Source organism: Moschus berezovskii, chromosome X (assembly GCF_049115385.1).
Source record: "Moschus berezovskii isolate FMDL1 chromosome X, NW_MosBer_1.0, whole genome shotgun sequence".
NCBI classification, from domain to species: domain Eukaryota; kingdom Metazoa; phylum Chordata; class Mammalia; order Artiodactyla; family Moschidae; genus Moschus; species Moschus berezovskii.
The window spans coordinates 46,525,202-46,540,368 of NC_142488.1; the positions used below are offsets into that span (position 1 = coordinate 46,525,202).

At 41.9% G+C, this 15,167-nt stretch overlaps 1 pseudogene; it reads right to left on the reverse strand.

Annotated features, from left to right (window-relative positions):
• Nucleotides 1–1,586: 1,586 nt before the first annotated feature.
• On the reverse strand, nt 1,587–3,451 carry LOC129563867 (polycomb group RING finger protein 6-like; annotated as a pseudogene).
• Nucleotides 3,452–15,167: the final 11,716 nt, after the last annotated feature.

A 15,167-nucleotide genomic window follows, 5' to 3' on the forward strand; every position in this document is an offset into this window, starting at 1 on the left:
TAGATTCATGGACTTATATATCCAGTTCCTTCCCCATGTTTGGGAAGTTCTCAGGTATTGTTTCTTTAAATAAGCCCTCTGTTCCTTTCTACCTTTTTTCTTCTTCTGGAATATCTATTACCTTAATGTTGCCCTTCCTCTGTGATTCATATAGCTCTTGTAGAATTTCCTTTTTTAAAAAATTATTCTATTTTCTTACTACCTGTATCATTTCTAAATATCTCTCTCAGAACTCAGTAATTTTTTTTTTCCTTTCATGTCTGCTTTTTTCCCAGTACCTTCAAATGCATTCTTTATTTCATTTATTGAGTTCTTCAGGCTCAGAACTTGTTTGGTTCCTTTTTAGAGTTCCCATCTTTTTGATGAAGTATTGTTTCCATTAATTAATTTTAATCCTAAACTCAGTGAGTTCATTGAGGTTCCTTTTACTTTTAAGTTAAAATAATTTTTTATTAAAATTTGTATTAAATGTTAGAAAAGATTTATACAAAATTCAGAAATACTTTATAAAACAGCTAACAATATTTCTCTAATTGTTTTTATGCATATTTGGAAATTTTGCAGTGATATAAGGTCTACAAATTATTTCTTTTAGAAAGCATCAATCATAATGCTAATTTTAGTCAAAGTAATCTTTAAAACTGAAATCTTTGCATGCAAGTGAGTGAGCTCTCAAATACCCATATTCTTTATCCCAGTGACAAAGGAATAGGAAAATGAAATTAAACTGACTTACTGAGGAAATAATGAATTCTTTAATTGAGTAATAAAGTATTCTGTAAATAAAGAATAAATATTCTGTAAGCTTCTCAAATTTACTCAAATTTTTAAATTATTTTCAAAAGCAGTACCCTTAGGTACTGACAATCATACTATGTATGCAAAATGAATGTTAATCAAACTAACATTTAAAAATTACAAATATTGTTGCAAAGAGGCACCCCTTGTAAGATATGTTAAAGATGTCATCATTGCAGTGAAGGCTTATGGTATAGGCTGTAAAATCTACACAGAATTCTAATTCATCCCATTTAGCAGTGAATAATATCTCTTTACTAGCATTGCTGGTTAAAAAAAGAGGATACAAGTTCAAAATATTATGGCACATACAAAACACCATTATTTTGGTGTTTTTTAAGAGGTACATCTTGTCATTTAACAAAGCCTTGCTTTAAATTTTCAATTCAAAAGCACACTTATTTTCCAAAAGTGACTGCACAACTGACGCCATTGCAGAGAGCAGAATCTGAACCAACTTGAAGGTGTTGTGGCTCAATGAAGACAGAAACAGTAACTGACTTACCTCAATGATTAGGAAACAAAATTAATGCCAAAGTATCTGAAATCATAAAAATTCAATGCTTTACAAATTTTCCCTGTGACCTATGGAAGCTTTTTACATGTAGTCTCTAGTAAAACAGATGCATTCTATCATTCCAAGTTGTACTTATAAATCCCATGATTCTTTTTGATGAAAATAGACCAGTTATGTCTCAAACAGCACAAAGTGATAGCAATTACATGTTTCATGAAAATTTTTGGTGAGAATGCAATCCTGCATAAATGTCCTTATTGTGTTTCCCTCCTCATAATGCCATTAGAATCATCCAAGTAATTTTCAAAAGAGAAACCACAAGTCCATAATGAAGGATCAGCAGACCGTCCTTCATTGCTGCATCACTTATTACATGTCATGTTTCCTTTAGAGTTTGATATGCTCTAACAAGTGATTCCCACAGATGATATCTACCTGACTAGCTGAATCAAGACCCACTTTTCTTCTGAAGAATTTTTCTACATGTCCAATAGTTACTTCTCGTGAAATTCAGACAAACTTCTTTTCCAGTGGCTTAAAATGTCCTGTGCCTTCATCAACACAAATAAACTCTAGTAATAAAGACGTATCAAGTTCAGGTGGAATAGGAAACATTGAATCTAAGACATTTTAAGCTTTCCTTTTGCTTGAAGGGACTGGCTGTGGAACAGCAGCTTTAGGTGCTTCCATAGCCTCAGATATGTAGATGACACCATCCTTATGGCAGAAAGTGAAGAGGAACTAAAAAGCCTCTTGATGAAAGTGAAAGAGGAGAGTGAAAAGGTTGGCTTGAAGCTCAACATTCAGAAAACAAAGATCATGGCATTTGGTCCCATCACTTCATGGGAAATAGACGGGGAAACAGTGGAAACAGTGTCAGACTTTATTTTTTTGGGCTCCAAAATCACTACAGATGCTGATTGCAGCCATGAAATTAAAAGCCACTTACTTCTTGGAAGGAAAGTTATGACCAACCTAGATAGCATATTAAAAAGCAGAGACATTACTTTGCCAACCAAGGTCCATCTAGTCAAGGCTATGGTTTTTCCCGTGGTCATGTATGGATGTGAGAGTTGGACTGTGAAGAAAACTGATCGCCGAAGAATTGATGCTTTTGAACTGTGGTGCTGGAGAAGACTCTTGGGAGTCCCTTGGACTGCAAGGAGATCCAACGAGTCCAATCTGAAGGAGATCAATCCTGGGTGTTCATTGGAAGGACTGATGCTAAAACTGAAACTCCAATACTTTGGCCACCTGATGCTACGAGTTGACTCACTTGAAAAGACTCTGATGCTGGGAGGGATTGGGGGTGGGAGGAGATGGGGACGACCGAGAATGAGATGGATGGATGGCATCACCAACTCGATGGACATGAGTTTGAGTGAACTCCGGGAGTTGGTGATGGACAGGGAGGCCTGGCGTGCTGTGATTCATGGGGTCGCAAAGAGTCAGACACGACTGAGCGACTGAACTGAACTGAACTGAACTGAGACCCCTTTGTTTATAGAAATCATGCATTTGCTTTTTTCTCTTAGATTGATCACTGATTTTTACACTATGTCTTTTAACCCTTGGTCCAAACTTATGTGGTAAAGAGGTTGTGTCTGATGTACTACTATGTTGCATTTTGGACATCTGTGGCTATAGTAAAAGTGTCTCACAATGCAGCTTTTACAAAATGTATGAAGACATTTTGTAATTGTAGTTGCATTTATTAATTAACCTTTGCAAATGAAACACAAGATGTACAGGGCAGGCTCAGTAAGATTAATCAGGTTCTCCTCCTCCTTCTGAGAGTCTGGCTGGCCCCACTTCAGCCTCAGCAAAAAGTGATTCATCTCTTCCTCCTGTTCTTCCTCCTCGAAATTCTCATCCTCTTCCAATTCCTCATCGTCATCCTTGAAGCGTCCCCTCAAGCAGTCCAGGATGCACCCAGGCTGCAGCTCAAGAAGCGAACTGGGAGTCTGAGCAGCCTGGAGCCTCTGTCCTGGGCAGAAGCGGCAGTCCCTCCTCATCTACTTTGGGCTCTGGGTTGAGGGCAGGAGGGGAGATGGAAGACGGAAGCAGCATGGTTGTGGCTCCCTGGGCCATGGCAGCACCCTCATTGTCTGCAACTACTGTGGGGATCCCCTCCATGCCAAAAGTAGAGCCATCAAATTTCTTAATGAAAGTTATTTTAGATTACAAAATTTGGATTATCATATTCTGTTGATAGCTTACCATGAACAATATCAGATTCGTGATCTCCAAAGAAGATTTAGCTTTGGGACCAGGGAACAGGCTTGATCACTCAAGAGCTTTTATGTAGCAGAGTTTTGTTAAAGTATAAAAAGGGACAGAGAAAGCTTCTGACATAGACATCAGAAGGGGGTTGGGAGTGCCCCCCTCACTAGTCTTAGCAAGGAAGTCATATACTTTTTAAACTGGTTATTACAGTAAATCAAAAGAATGTTTCAAGGTTGTAAAGATCATAGTAGACCCACTCCAACAATTTACATTTTAAGATGACAGGATTATAACTAACAATAGAAATATCTTACCATACCCACTCCCATAATATACATTTTAAGATAACAGGATTAGTCAGAAGGTTTTCAAGAAGGAGAAACTGTCCTCAAGCAGGATACATTGTTGTTATATAATCCTTACTAAGGAACATAGAGAAAAATAAAACAAAAACTGTCCTTTCCTCCTTGAGAACTCCAGATGCCTATCTCCTGTATGAAAGCCCCAGACCCCTTTCTCCTCCTCAGGGACCCCAGACTTCTTATCCACCTACCTAGAAATTGACTCGCTAATCCCCCCCCCACTTTTCTTTTAGGAGAATTATATTGCCAGTAGAAAGGGGTGTCATTTTCATTCCATAACTACTTCCTGCTGTTGAGGGGCATTGTCCTTAAATTATTGAGGCAACGTATTATTCTAACCCTCATATTGAGGGTCTCTGATCCCGGAGCCCCAAGTAATCGTTGGAGGAGGCTGTGGCACTCATAGGAACCTGGACAACCATTTGTAACTTAAAAGCTTTCAGAAGGTTAGAAACAAACTGCATTATACAATTACAGATGTAAGGCAGAATAGACATTAAACCAAGTTAAAACATAATCAAAATTAAAAGTCACATTATGTCCATAGTTAAGGTACAAAGTGTTACACCAATTCATCTTAGGATTGCTGCTGCTGCTGCTGCTAATTCACTTCAGTCGTGTCCGACTCTGTGTGACCCCACAGATGGAAGCCCACCAGGCTCCCCTGTCCCTGGGATTCTCCAGGCAAGAACACTGAAGTGGGTTGCCATTTCCTTCTCCATAGGATTGCTGCTGCTGCTGCTGCTGCTAAGTCACTTCAGTCGTGTCCGACTCTGTGTGACCCCATAGACGGAAGCCCACCAGGCTCCCCTGTCCCTGGGATTCTCCAGGCAAGAACACTGGAGTGGGTTGCCATTTCCTTCTCCATAGGATTGCTAGATATAATCAAATTAGAGAGGCATCACACGTGATTATTGTTGGTGAAGATATTGACAGAGTTGAAGAAAGTCTTTTCCTTGAAACGGAGAAACCCACCATGGAAGCCTTCAACTGATGAAGAGGGGAGTGTTCCGCAGACCCAGCAATTAGACCGATTATGGAGGCTGGGTAAGGGGTCACCTCCTGGAGTTCTCGTAATGTTTGTTGAAAAGCTGTTAGTTGAGTCACATAGTTAATTCTAAGGCTTCAGGGTCTGTGACAATGTCTGTGCACAAAAACCGTCTGCCATAGAGACAGTCTCTTTTTTTAGGGGCAGTTCAAGCCCTCATTAAAGCTATGGGTAAAACTTTAAACAAACTGTCTTGTGTTTCCTGAGATAGCTTATGCAGATGCCTCTTATTAATGTCATCAGACTTTTCAACTTTCCTGAGCATTTGGGTCTCCAGGAACAGTGTAAGTGATATTATATTCCTAGAGCTTTTGATACCCCTTGAGTTAGAGTAGCTTTAAAGGCAGAACCATTGTAATTCTGAACTTTAGTGTTTAAGATCCCACTTACATCAGTCAGTACAGTAAGATTTTGTGCATTAGTAAACTTATGAACTTTAGGCATTAGCAAAACAATAGTAGCAATTACACTTAACCTATAAGCCCATAGCCTGTTTTTTCAGTTCAGTCCAGTTCAGTTGCTCAGTCGTGTCCGACTCTCCGCGACCCCGTGAATCACAGCACGCCAGGCCTCCCTGTCCATCACCAACTCCCAGAGTTCACCCAAACCCAAGTCCACAGAGTCAGTGATGCCATCCAGCCATCTCATTCTCGGTCGTCCCCTTCTCCTCCTGCCCCAACATTTCCCAGCATCAGAGTCCTTTCCAGTGAGTCAACTCGTCGCATGAGGTGGCCAAAGTATTGGAGTTTCAGCTTTAGCATCAGTCCTTCCAATGAACACCCAGGATCGATCTCCCTTAGAATGGACTGGTTGGATCTCCTTGTGGTACAAGGGACTCTCAAGAGTCTTCTCCAGCACCACAGTTCAAAAGCATCAATTCTTCAGCGATCAGCTTTCTTCACAGTCCAACTCTCACATCCATACATGACCACGGGAAAAACCATAGCCTTGACTAAACGGACCTTTGTTGGCAAACTAATGTCTCTGCTTTTTAATATATTATCAAGGTTGGTCATAACTTTCTTTCCAAGGAGTAAGCGTCTTTTAATTTCATGGCTGCAATCAGCATCTGTAGTGATTTTGGAGCCCAGAAAAATAAAGTCTGACACTGTTTCCAATGTTTTTCCATCTATTTCCCATGAAGAGATGGGACCAGATGCCATGATCTTTGTTTTCTGAATGTTGAGCTTCAAGCCAACCTTTTCACTCTCCTCTTTCACTTTCATCCTATTTTTTCAGTAACAAACTTAACTCCGATCCTATGGGCAAACTCAAAGCGGGAGGCTGCAAGAGAGCAGTTTGAAGAGTCTTAAAAGTCTTTTGAGTCTCTGGGGACCAAACTAGCTTGTCAGTTTGGGCCTCCTGAATCTCAGTTATAAGTTTATATAAATGCTGGGCAATTTCCTCATGACCCAGAATCCAAATGTAGCAGTAGCCTGTAATGCCCAATAATCCTCTCATTTGTCTTATGTTTGGCTCATTTAGGAATTTCAGATAAAAAAGTATAAGGACTAGGCAGTTATTATTTGTACGTTTTGAGCAAGTTTCCATTTATCATTTGACTTTTTTAACACCCAAAATAGGAGTGTTGCATGGGCTATTACAAGGAATTAATAGCCCCTGTTCCTTTAAATGTTCAATGATGGGTTTTAACCATTCCTTAAACTTGGGCTTTAGTGGGTACTGCTTTCGGTGTGGAAATAGATGAGGGTCTTTGAGCTTGATAATGACTGCAGATACTGATTGCAACCAGGAAATTAAAAGACGCTTACTCCTTCGAAGGAAAGTTATGACCAACCTAGATAGCATATTAAAAAGCAGAGACATTATTTTGCCAACCAAGGTCGGTCTAGTCAAGGCTATGGATGTTTCCCATGGTCATGTATGGATGTGAGAGTTGGACTGTGAAGAAAGCTGAACGCCGAAGAATTGATGCTTTTGAACTGTGGTGCTGGAGAAGACTCTTGAGAGTCCCTTGGACTGCAAGGAGATCCAACCAGTCCATTCTAAGGGAGATCAATCCTGGGTGTTCATTGGAAGGACTGATGCTAAAGCTGAAACTGAAATACTTTGGCCACCTCATGTGATGAGTTGACTCACTGGAAAAGACTCTGATGCTGGGAAAGTTTGGGGGCAGGAGGAGAAGGGGACGGCAGAGAATGAGATGGCTGGATGGCATCACCGACTCTGTGGACATGAGTTTGAGTGAACTCCGGGAGTTGGTTATGGACAGGGAGGCCTGGCGTGCTGTGATTCATGGGGTCGCGGAGAGTCAGACATGACTGAGCGACTGAACTGAACTGAACTGAACTGAACTGAATGACAGGAGCAGCATTTTGTGCTTGACCCACAGTTTTTCCATCGGCCCACACTTTAGGATTTATATTTTGTTCAATTAATGTGAGAGAAAGAACAGGTTCCATATTCATGAAAACAGAGACATGGACGTTGTTCAGAATATCCCTCCCCAGAAGGGGTAAGGGAAACTCTGGCACAATCAGAAACTCATAAGAAAAGAGCAGAGTCCCAGTTGCATCTTAAAGGATGACTGAAATAATAGCGTTTGGCTAGTCCTTACAGTCCCATTCTGGTAGTGGATCAGGAGAAAGCAGGCCAGGGGCTTTAGTGAGCATAGAGAAAGTTGCCCCAGGGTCCAAAAGAAAACTGACTGATTTGCCCCCACAGTCATTAACATCTGGGGTTCCTCAGGTGTTATTAGGATGGAAGATTGTGTGGGGACCCCTGGGCACCTTCAGTCCCAATTGTCTAGAGTCTAAATCCTGGGGCCTACACCTTGGAGGGCAATCTCTTCTCCAGTATGGTCCTTTGTAGATCAGACATGAAGCAAGGAGCAGCTTAGATGCCACAGGGCAATTCTGCTTGAGATGCCCATCCTTTTCACACTAATAACAAGTTCATTCATTTTCACCTGGGTTCCTCCGGACATTTTTTCAAGCTGTTTCAGAGTGGATCTAACAGCCTTTGTTGGGTCTTCAGTCTTTTGCCTATTTACTTTTTTCCTCCTATTTTCCTCCTCATATTCTCTACCATAATATGCTGCAACAGTTTTTCTAAAGACTTATTTGGTCCAAATGCCTGTTTTCATAATGTATGGTGAATATCTGGAGCTGAATGAGTGAGAAAATCTCTTATAAGGTCATTTCCCCCTCTGCAATTTTGAGATCAACATCAGTAAACTAGTGGAGAGCCTCCCGTAGTCTATCTAAGAATTTACAAGGAATTTCCTGCTCTCCCTTTTCTATGTCAGCCGACTTAGCATAGTCTTAGGTCTCAGCATGTGCTTGCTTGAGTCCAAGAATACATCCAGCAAAGTGAGTCTGCTTTGGGAACCGTTATGCTCCCAGTAGGGAGGAAAGGGCTATTCTGTGTTCCCTCTCTCCCCTTGTCTCACGTTCTTCATCTCCAAAAGTAGTAGCTTCCCCCCAAACTCAAGTTTTTGAGTCAGGGGTCAGCATCTGTCCCAAGACATGTATTACATCTCTCCAAGTAAGCTCATAAAGTAAAATTAGCCCTGTAAACGTTTCTATGTACTTTTTGGTCCTCTAAATAGTCTCCCAGATCTCTCTTTCTTACCACTGGCTAAGAAAAGGGCTTATGGATTTTTATGGATTGGTTATTTTTCCCAGTGGGGGCCTCTTGAAGAGGCAGAAAGTTGTGTGTCTATTCCTCAGCCCCCCTAGCTACCTTTCATATACGTCCCCGGGGATAAATTAGAGAAACCTGCTTTTTCTCATCCTCCTCCTCATCCTCTGTTTCATCCTTTTCTCTATCTTGCATTTTACCCTTAATTTTGGTTGTTTGCACCTCCTCTCCTTTGGCTGTCTGAGTTCCTATTGAAACCAAAGAAGTCTGAGGCTGCATTGGAACTGGAGTTGTTTAAACTTCTATTGAGACTGAGGTAACCCTTCTTGGAGGAGTTCCTTGACCCTCAGCTTGCTCAGTTGTGAGCCCCAGATACAGAGGCAGAGGTAGAGTAAGAGGACAGGAGGGAGCTGAAGGCTTTACAACCAAATCTGTATCCTTAGGACACAGGTCTGGCATGCCTTGCAGAGAGATAAAGAGCAACACATATCACTCTACCCATTTCTCTTGTTTCTACAGAACTGGTCTAATTGCAAAACAGTATTATAATTGAGACCCTTCAACAAGCCAGTTTGCCCTGTCTTCCAAAGGATGCTTTGGCCATTCAGTATCACAGAAGATCAGGTGTGTCTTTTTAAAATTTGTGCAATCAAACCTGTCCCAGTTTTTTAAAACACGTTTTAAAGGAGTGGTTGTGGAACTGTTAACTCCTATCTGTAAGAGAGAAAAAAGCGGCATTCACAGCCGTGGGCTTCTTTCCACTGGAGGCATCCCTCCCTGCTCTAGATGGGAGTGTAGACAGACTTTCCACCAAAGCTTTCCTTCCCTGGTTGGGCTTAGTCTGTCCCTTACTGACGCAGTTGCCTTACTCTTCCCTCCTGATTCTACCACTGAGGTGGGGTGGAGATGAACCAGGGATAGACCTGATGGCATCCCAAAATGATTTAGTTCCATACCAACAAGACCTTTGTTTGGTTTGCCCTTTTCCTCTGATGCCACCTGGGGTGGAACACAGTAGCTTTCCTGGAATGTTTCCCAAGCTAGCATTACTCGGGGAAGTATCCCTCTTAAATGTGCCTGTGCACTTCCCTGAATATAGTCCTGAAAGTGAAAGCGAACGTCACTCAGTTGTGTCTGACCCTTTACGATGCCATGGATTATACAGCCCATGGAATTCTCTAGGCCAGAACACTGGAATGCATAGTCTTTCCCTTCTCCAGGGGATCTTCCCAACCCAGGGATCGAACCCAGGTCTACCACATTGCAGGTGGATTTTTTCCCAGCTGAGCCACCAGGGAAACCCAAACCATAGTAGAAATGCTGAGTCATAAAGGGACAAACAAAAACTGAGAAGTGCCTTCTGAGTGTCACCACACCAGCATAGCAAAAAAGTTCGTGGAGGCTTGGCCAGCGAGGAAAAAGTGATTTTTGTCCTCAAGCTACTAGGATCAATCCTTCTAGTTCATTTCCACAGATTCCACAGAAAAGAATATCTAAGGAGTTGAGACAAAAATTACCAGACAGCCTCCTCTGGTCCATTAAGAGCTAGCACTACCAAAGGAAGAAGCCTATTGTAACTGCAATCTAACCACATCCTGTAATTCCTGATCTGTGTCCTCAAAAAGCTCGTGGTCATTCAGCAACACTTCTATCCACATAGATCGGAGGTACAACCATGACAAAGACTCAATTTCAGGTTGCTGGCCCCTGAGCCAGGCAGCAAAGAGAGTAACTTCTAGCCTGAGAGATGTTTCTGGAGCTACAGCTCTGCCTCACTCCCAAATGTGCTTTTGTAACCTTCAGCTCCTAGGAAGGCTAGGCGCTTCCATACTTGGAGTCTAAGAAAAAGTACATAGTAACAGCATAGATCACAAGTCCCTTGAAAGTCTGTAATCTGACAGATTAAGTTAATATTCTAATTCCCCACGCAATTATGAAATGGTCAAAGAGACCAAGCAAAGCTGACTAAGAAAGGATAGTTCGGTACATATGCTTCGCTCATTTCTGGCCACCCCCTTGCAGGGACCTTGGGTGTCTCTTGGCATTGGCAGGTCTGTATAAACCCCCAATGAGGCTCCCTTTCTGGGACTGCCTTCAGTCATTACAAGGCACCATGAAACCGCAGAGCAGGACTCATCATTTGCTTTGCTCAGGGCGTGTCTTTCATTCACACAAGCACTCTGTAGAGTTAGTAAATAAAGCAGAAAATGTATATACTGAGAAAGCAGAGAGGCTAGAAATCTGAGTGTTTATTACCCTTTCCTGAAGATCCTGACCAGGATAATCAGGATGGTGTGGTCACTCACCTAGAGCCAGACATCCTGGAATGTGAAATCAAGTGGGCCTTAGAAAGCATCACGACGAACGAAGCTAGTGGAGGTGATGGAATTCCAGTTGAGCTAATTGAAATCCTGAAAGATTATGCTGTGAAAGTGCTGCACTCAATATGCCAGCAAATTTGGAAAACTCAGCAGTGGCAACAGGACTGGAAAAGGTCAGTCTTCACCCCAATCCCAAAGAAAGGCAATGCCAAAGAATGCTCAAACTACCGCGCAATTGCACTCATCTCACACTCTAGTAAAGTCATGTTCAAATTTTTCCAAGCCAGGCTTCAGGAAAACGTGAACCGTGAACTTCCAGATGTTCAAGCTGGTTTTAGAAAAGGCAGAGGCACCAGAGATCAAATTGCCAACATCCACTGGATCATCAAAAGGGCAGGAGAGCTCCAGAAAAACATCTATTTCTGCTTCATTGACTATGCCAAAGCCTTTGACTGTGTGGATCACAATAAACTGTGGAAAATTCTGAAAGAGATGGGAATACCAGACGACCTGACCTGCTTCTTGAGAAACCTGTATGCAGGTCAGGAAGCAACAGTTACAACTGGACATAGAACAACAGACTGGTTCCAAATAGGAAAAGGGGTTGTCAAGGTTGTATACTGTCACCCTGCTTATTTAACTTATATGCAGAGTACATCGTGAGGAACGCTGGGATGGAAGAAGCAAAAGCTGGAATCAAGATTGCCGGGAGATATATCAATAACCTCAGATATGAAGATGACACCACCCTTATGGCAGAAAGTGAAGAGGAACTCAAAAGCCTCTTGATGAAAGTGAAAGAGGAGAGTGAAAAAGTTGGCTTGAAGCTCAACATTCAGAAAACTAAGATCATGGCATCTGGTCCCATCCATTCACGGTGAAATAGATGGGGAAAAAGTGGAAACAGTGTCAGACTTTATTTTTGGGGGCTCCAAAATCACTGCAGATGCTGATTGCAGCCATGAAATTAAAAGACGCTCACTCCTTGGAAGGAAGGTTATGACCAACCTAGATAGCATATAAAAAGCAGAGACATTACTTTGCCAACCAAGGTCCATCTAGTCAAGGCTATGTTTTTTCCGGTGGCCATGTATGGATGTGAGAGTTGGACTGTGAAGAAAGCTGAGCACCGAAGAATTGATGCTTTTGAACTGTGATGCTGGAGAAGACTCTTGAGAGTCCCTTGGACTGCAAGGAGATCCAGCCAGTCCATTCTAAAGGAGATCAGTCCTGGGTGTTCATTGGAAGGACTGATGCTAAAGCTGAAACTCCAATACTTTGGCCACCTCATGCGACAAGTTGACTCATTGGAAAAGACTCTGATGCTGGGAGGGATTGGGGGCGGAGGAGATGGGCATGAAAGAGAATGAGATGGCTGGATGGCATCACCGACTTGATGGAGATGAGGTTTAATGAACTCCGGGAGTTGGTGATGAACAGGGAGGGCTGGCGTTCTATGATTCATGGTGTCGCAGAGTCAGACATGACTGAGCGACTGAACTGAATTGAATGCTTGCTAAGGAATGTAGAAAGCAAAACAAAACAAAACATTTGTTCTTTCCTCCTTGAGAACTCCACACAGCTATCTCCTCTTCAAAAGCCCCAAATCACTTTCTTCTCCTTGCGGACCCCAGATATCTTAACAACCTACCTAGAAATTGCATCTCTCACTGTGACTATTTCTAGAGAACTACCATTTTCCTTCGTGATGCAGCATTACTACGATTTCTTTTTGGTTCATTAATTTAATCTTTTAAAAAATTTATTTATTTTTAATTGAAGGTAATTGCTTTACAGAATTTTCTTGTTTTCTGTCACAGTTCAACATGGATAAGCCGTAGGTATACATATTCATTCTGTTCCATTCCGTTCAGTTGCTCAGTCATGTCCGACACTGCAACCCCATGAATCACAGCAAGCCAAGCCTCCCTGTCCATCACCAACTCCCGGAGTTCACCCAAACTCATGTCCATGCAGGCGGTGATGCCATTCAGCCATCACATTCTCTGTCGTGCCCATCTCTTTCGGCCCCAATCACTCCCAGCAACAGAGTCTTTTCAATTGAGTCAACTCGTTGCATGAGGTGGCCAAAGTATTGGAGTTTCAGCTTTAGCACCAGTCCTTCCAATGAACACCCAGGATTGATCTCCTTTAGAATGCACTGGTTGGATCTCCTTTCAGTGAAATGGCCTCTCAAGAGTCTTCTCCAGCACCACAGTTCAAAAGCATCAATTCTTCGGCGATCAGGTTTCTTCACAGTCCAACTCTCACATCCATACATGACCACGGGAATAACCATAGCCTTGACTAGACGGACCTTTGTTGGCAAAGTAATGTCTCTGCTTTTTAATATGCTATCTAGTTTGGTCATAACCTTCCTTCCAAGGAGTAAGCCTCTTTTAATTTCATGGCTGCAATCAGCATCCACAGTGATCTTGGAGCCCAAAAATATAAAGTCTGACACTGTTTCCACTCTTTTCCCATCTATTTCCCATGAAGTGATGGGATGATTCCATGATCTTTGTTTTCTGAATGTTGAGGTTCAAGCCAAACTTTTCACTCTCCTCTTTCACTTTCATCAAGAGGCTTTTTAGTTACTATTCACTTTCTGCCATAAGGGTGGTGTCATCTGCATATCTGAGGTTATTGATATTTCTCCTGGCAATCTTGATTCCAGCTTGTGCATCTTCCAGCCCAGCGTTCCTCATGATGTACCCTGACAGAATGTAGTCCACTGGAGAAGGGAATGGCAAACACTTCTGTATACTTGCCTTGAGAACCCCATAAACAGTATCAAAATGCAGATGATAGGATACTGAAGGAGGAATCCTCCTGGTCGGTAGGTGCCCAGTATGCTACTGGAGATCAGTGGAGAAATAAGTCCAGAAAGAATGAAAGGATGGAGCCAAAGCAAAAACAATAGTCAGTTGTGGATGTGACTGGTGATAGAAGCAATGTCCGATGCTGTAAAGAGCAATATTGCATAGGAACCTGGAATGTTAGGTCCATGAATCAAGGCAAATTGGAAGTGGTCAAATAGGAGATGGCAAGAGTGAACGTAGACATTCTAGGAATCAGTGAACTAAAATGGACTGGAATGGGTGAATTTAACTCAGATGACCATTATATCTACTATTGTGGGCAGGAATCCCTTAGAAGAAATGGAGTAGCCATCATGGTCAACAAAAGAGTCTGAAATGCAGTAGTTGGATGCAATCTTAAAAACGACAGAATGATTTCTGTTCATCTCCAGGGCAAACCATTCAATATTACAGTAATCCAAGCCTATGCCCCAACTAGTAATGCTGAAGAAGCCACAGTTGAACAGTTATATGAAGACCTACAAGACCTTTTAGAACTAACACGCAAAAAAGATGTCCTTTTCATTATAGGGAACTGGAATGCAAAAGTAGGAAGTCAAGAAACACCTGGAGTAACAGGCAAATTTGGCCTTGGAGCACGAAATGAAGCAGGACAAAGGTAATAGCGTTTTGCCTAAAGAATGCACTGATCATAGCAAACAGCCTCTTCCAACAACACAAGAGAAGACTCTACACATGCACATCACCAGATGGTCAACACCGAAATCAGATTGGTTATATTCTTTGCAGCCAAAGTTGGAGAAGCTCTATAGAGTTAGCAAAAGCAAGACCAGGAGCTGACTGTGGCTCAGATCATGAACTCCTTATTGCCAAAATCAGACTTAAATTGAGGAAAGTAGGGAAAACCACTAGACCATTCAGATATGACCTAAATCAAATCCCTTATGATTATACAGTGGAAGTAAGAAATAGATTTAAGGGACTAGATCTAATAGATAGAGTTCCTGATGAACTCTGGACGGAGGTTCGTGAAATTGTAAAGGAGACAGAGATCAAGACCATCACCATGGAAAAGAAATGAAAAAAAGCAAAATGGCTGTCTAAGGGGGCCTTACAAATAGCTGTGGAAAGAAGAGAGGTCAAAAGCAAAGGAGAAAAGAAAAGATATAAGCATCTGAATGCAGATTTCCAAAGAATAGCAAGGAGAGATAAGAAAGCCTTCCTCAGCGATCAATGTAAAGAAATAGAGGAAAACAACAGAATAGGAAAAACAAGAGATCTCTTCAAGAAAATTAGAGATACCAAGGGAACATTTCATGCAAAATGGGCTTGATAAAGGACAGAAATGGTATGGACCTAACAGAAGCAGACGATATTAAGAAGAGGTGGCAAGAATACACAGAAGAACTGTAAAAAAAGATCTTCACGACCAAGATAATCACGATGATATGATCACTGACCTAGAGCCAG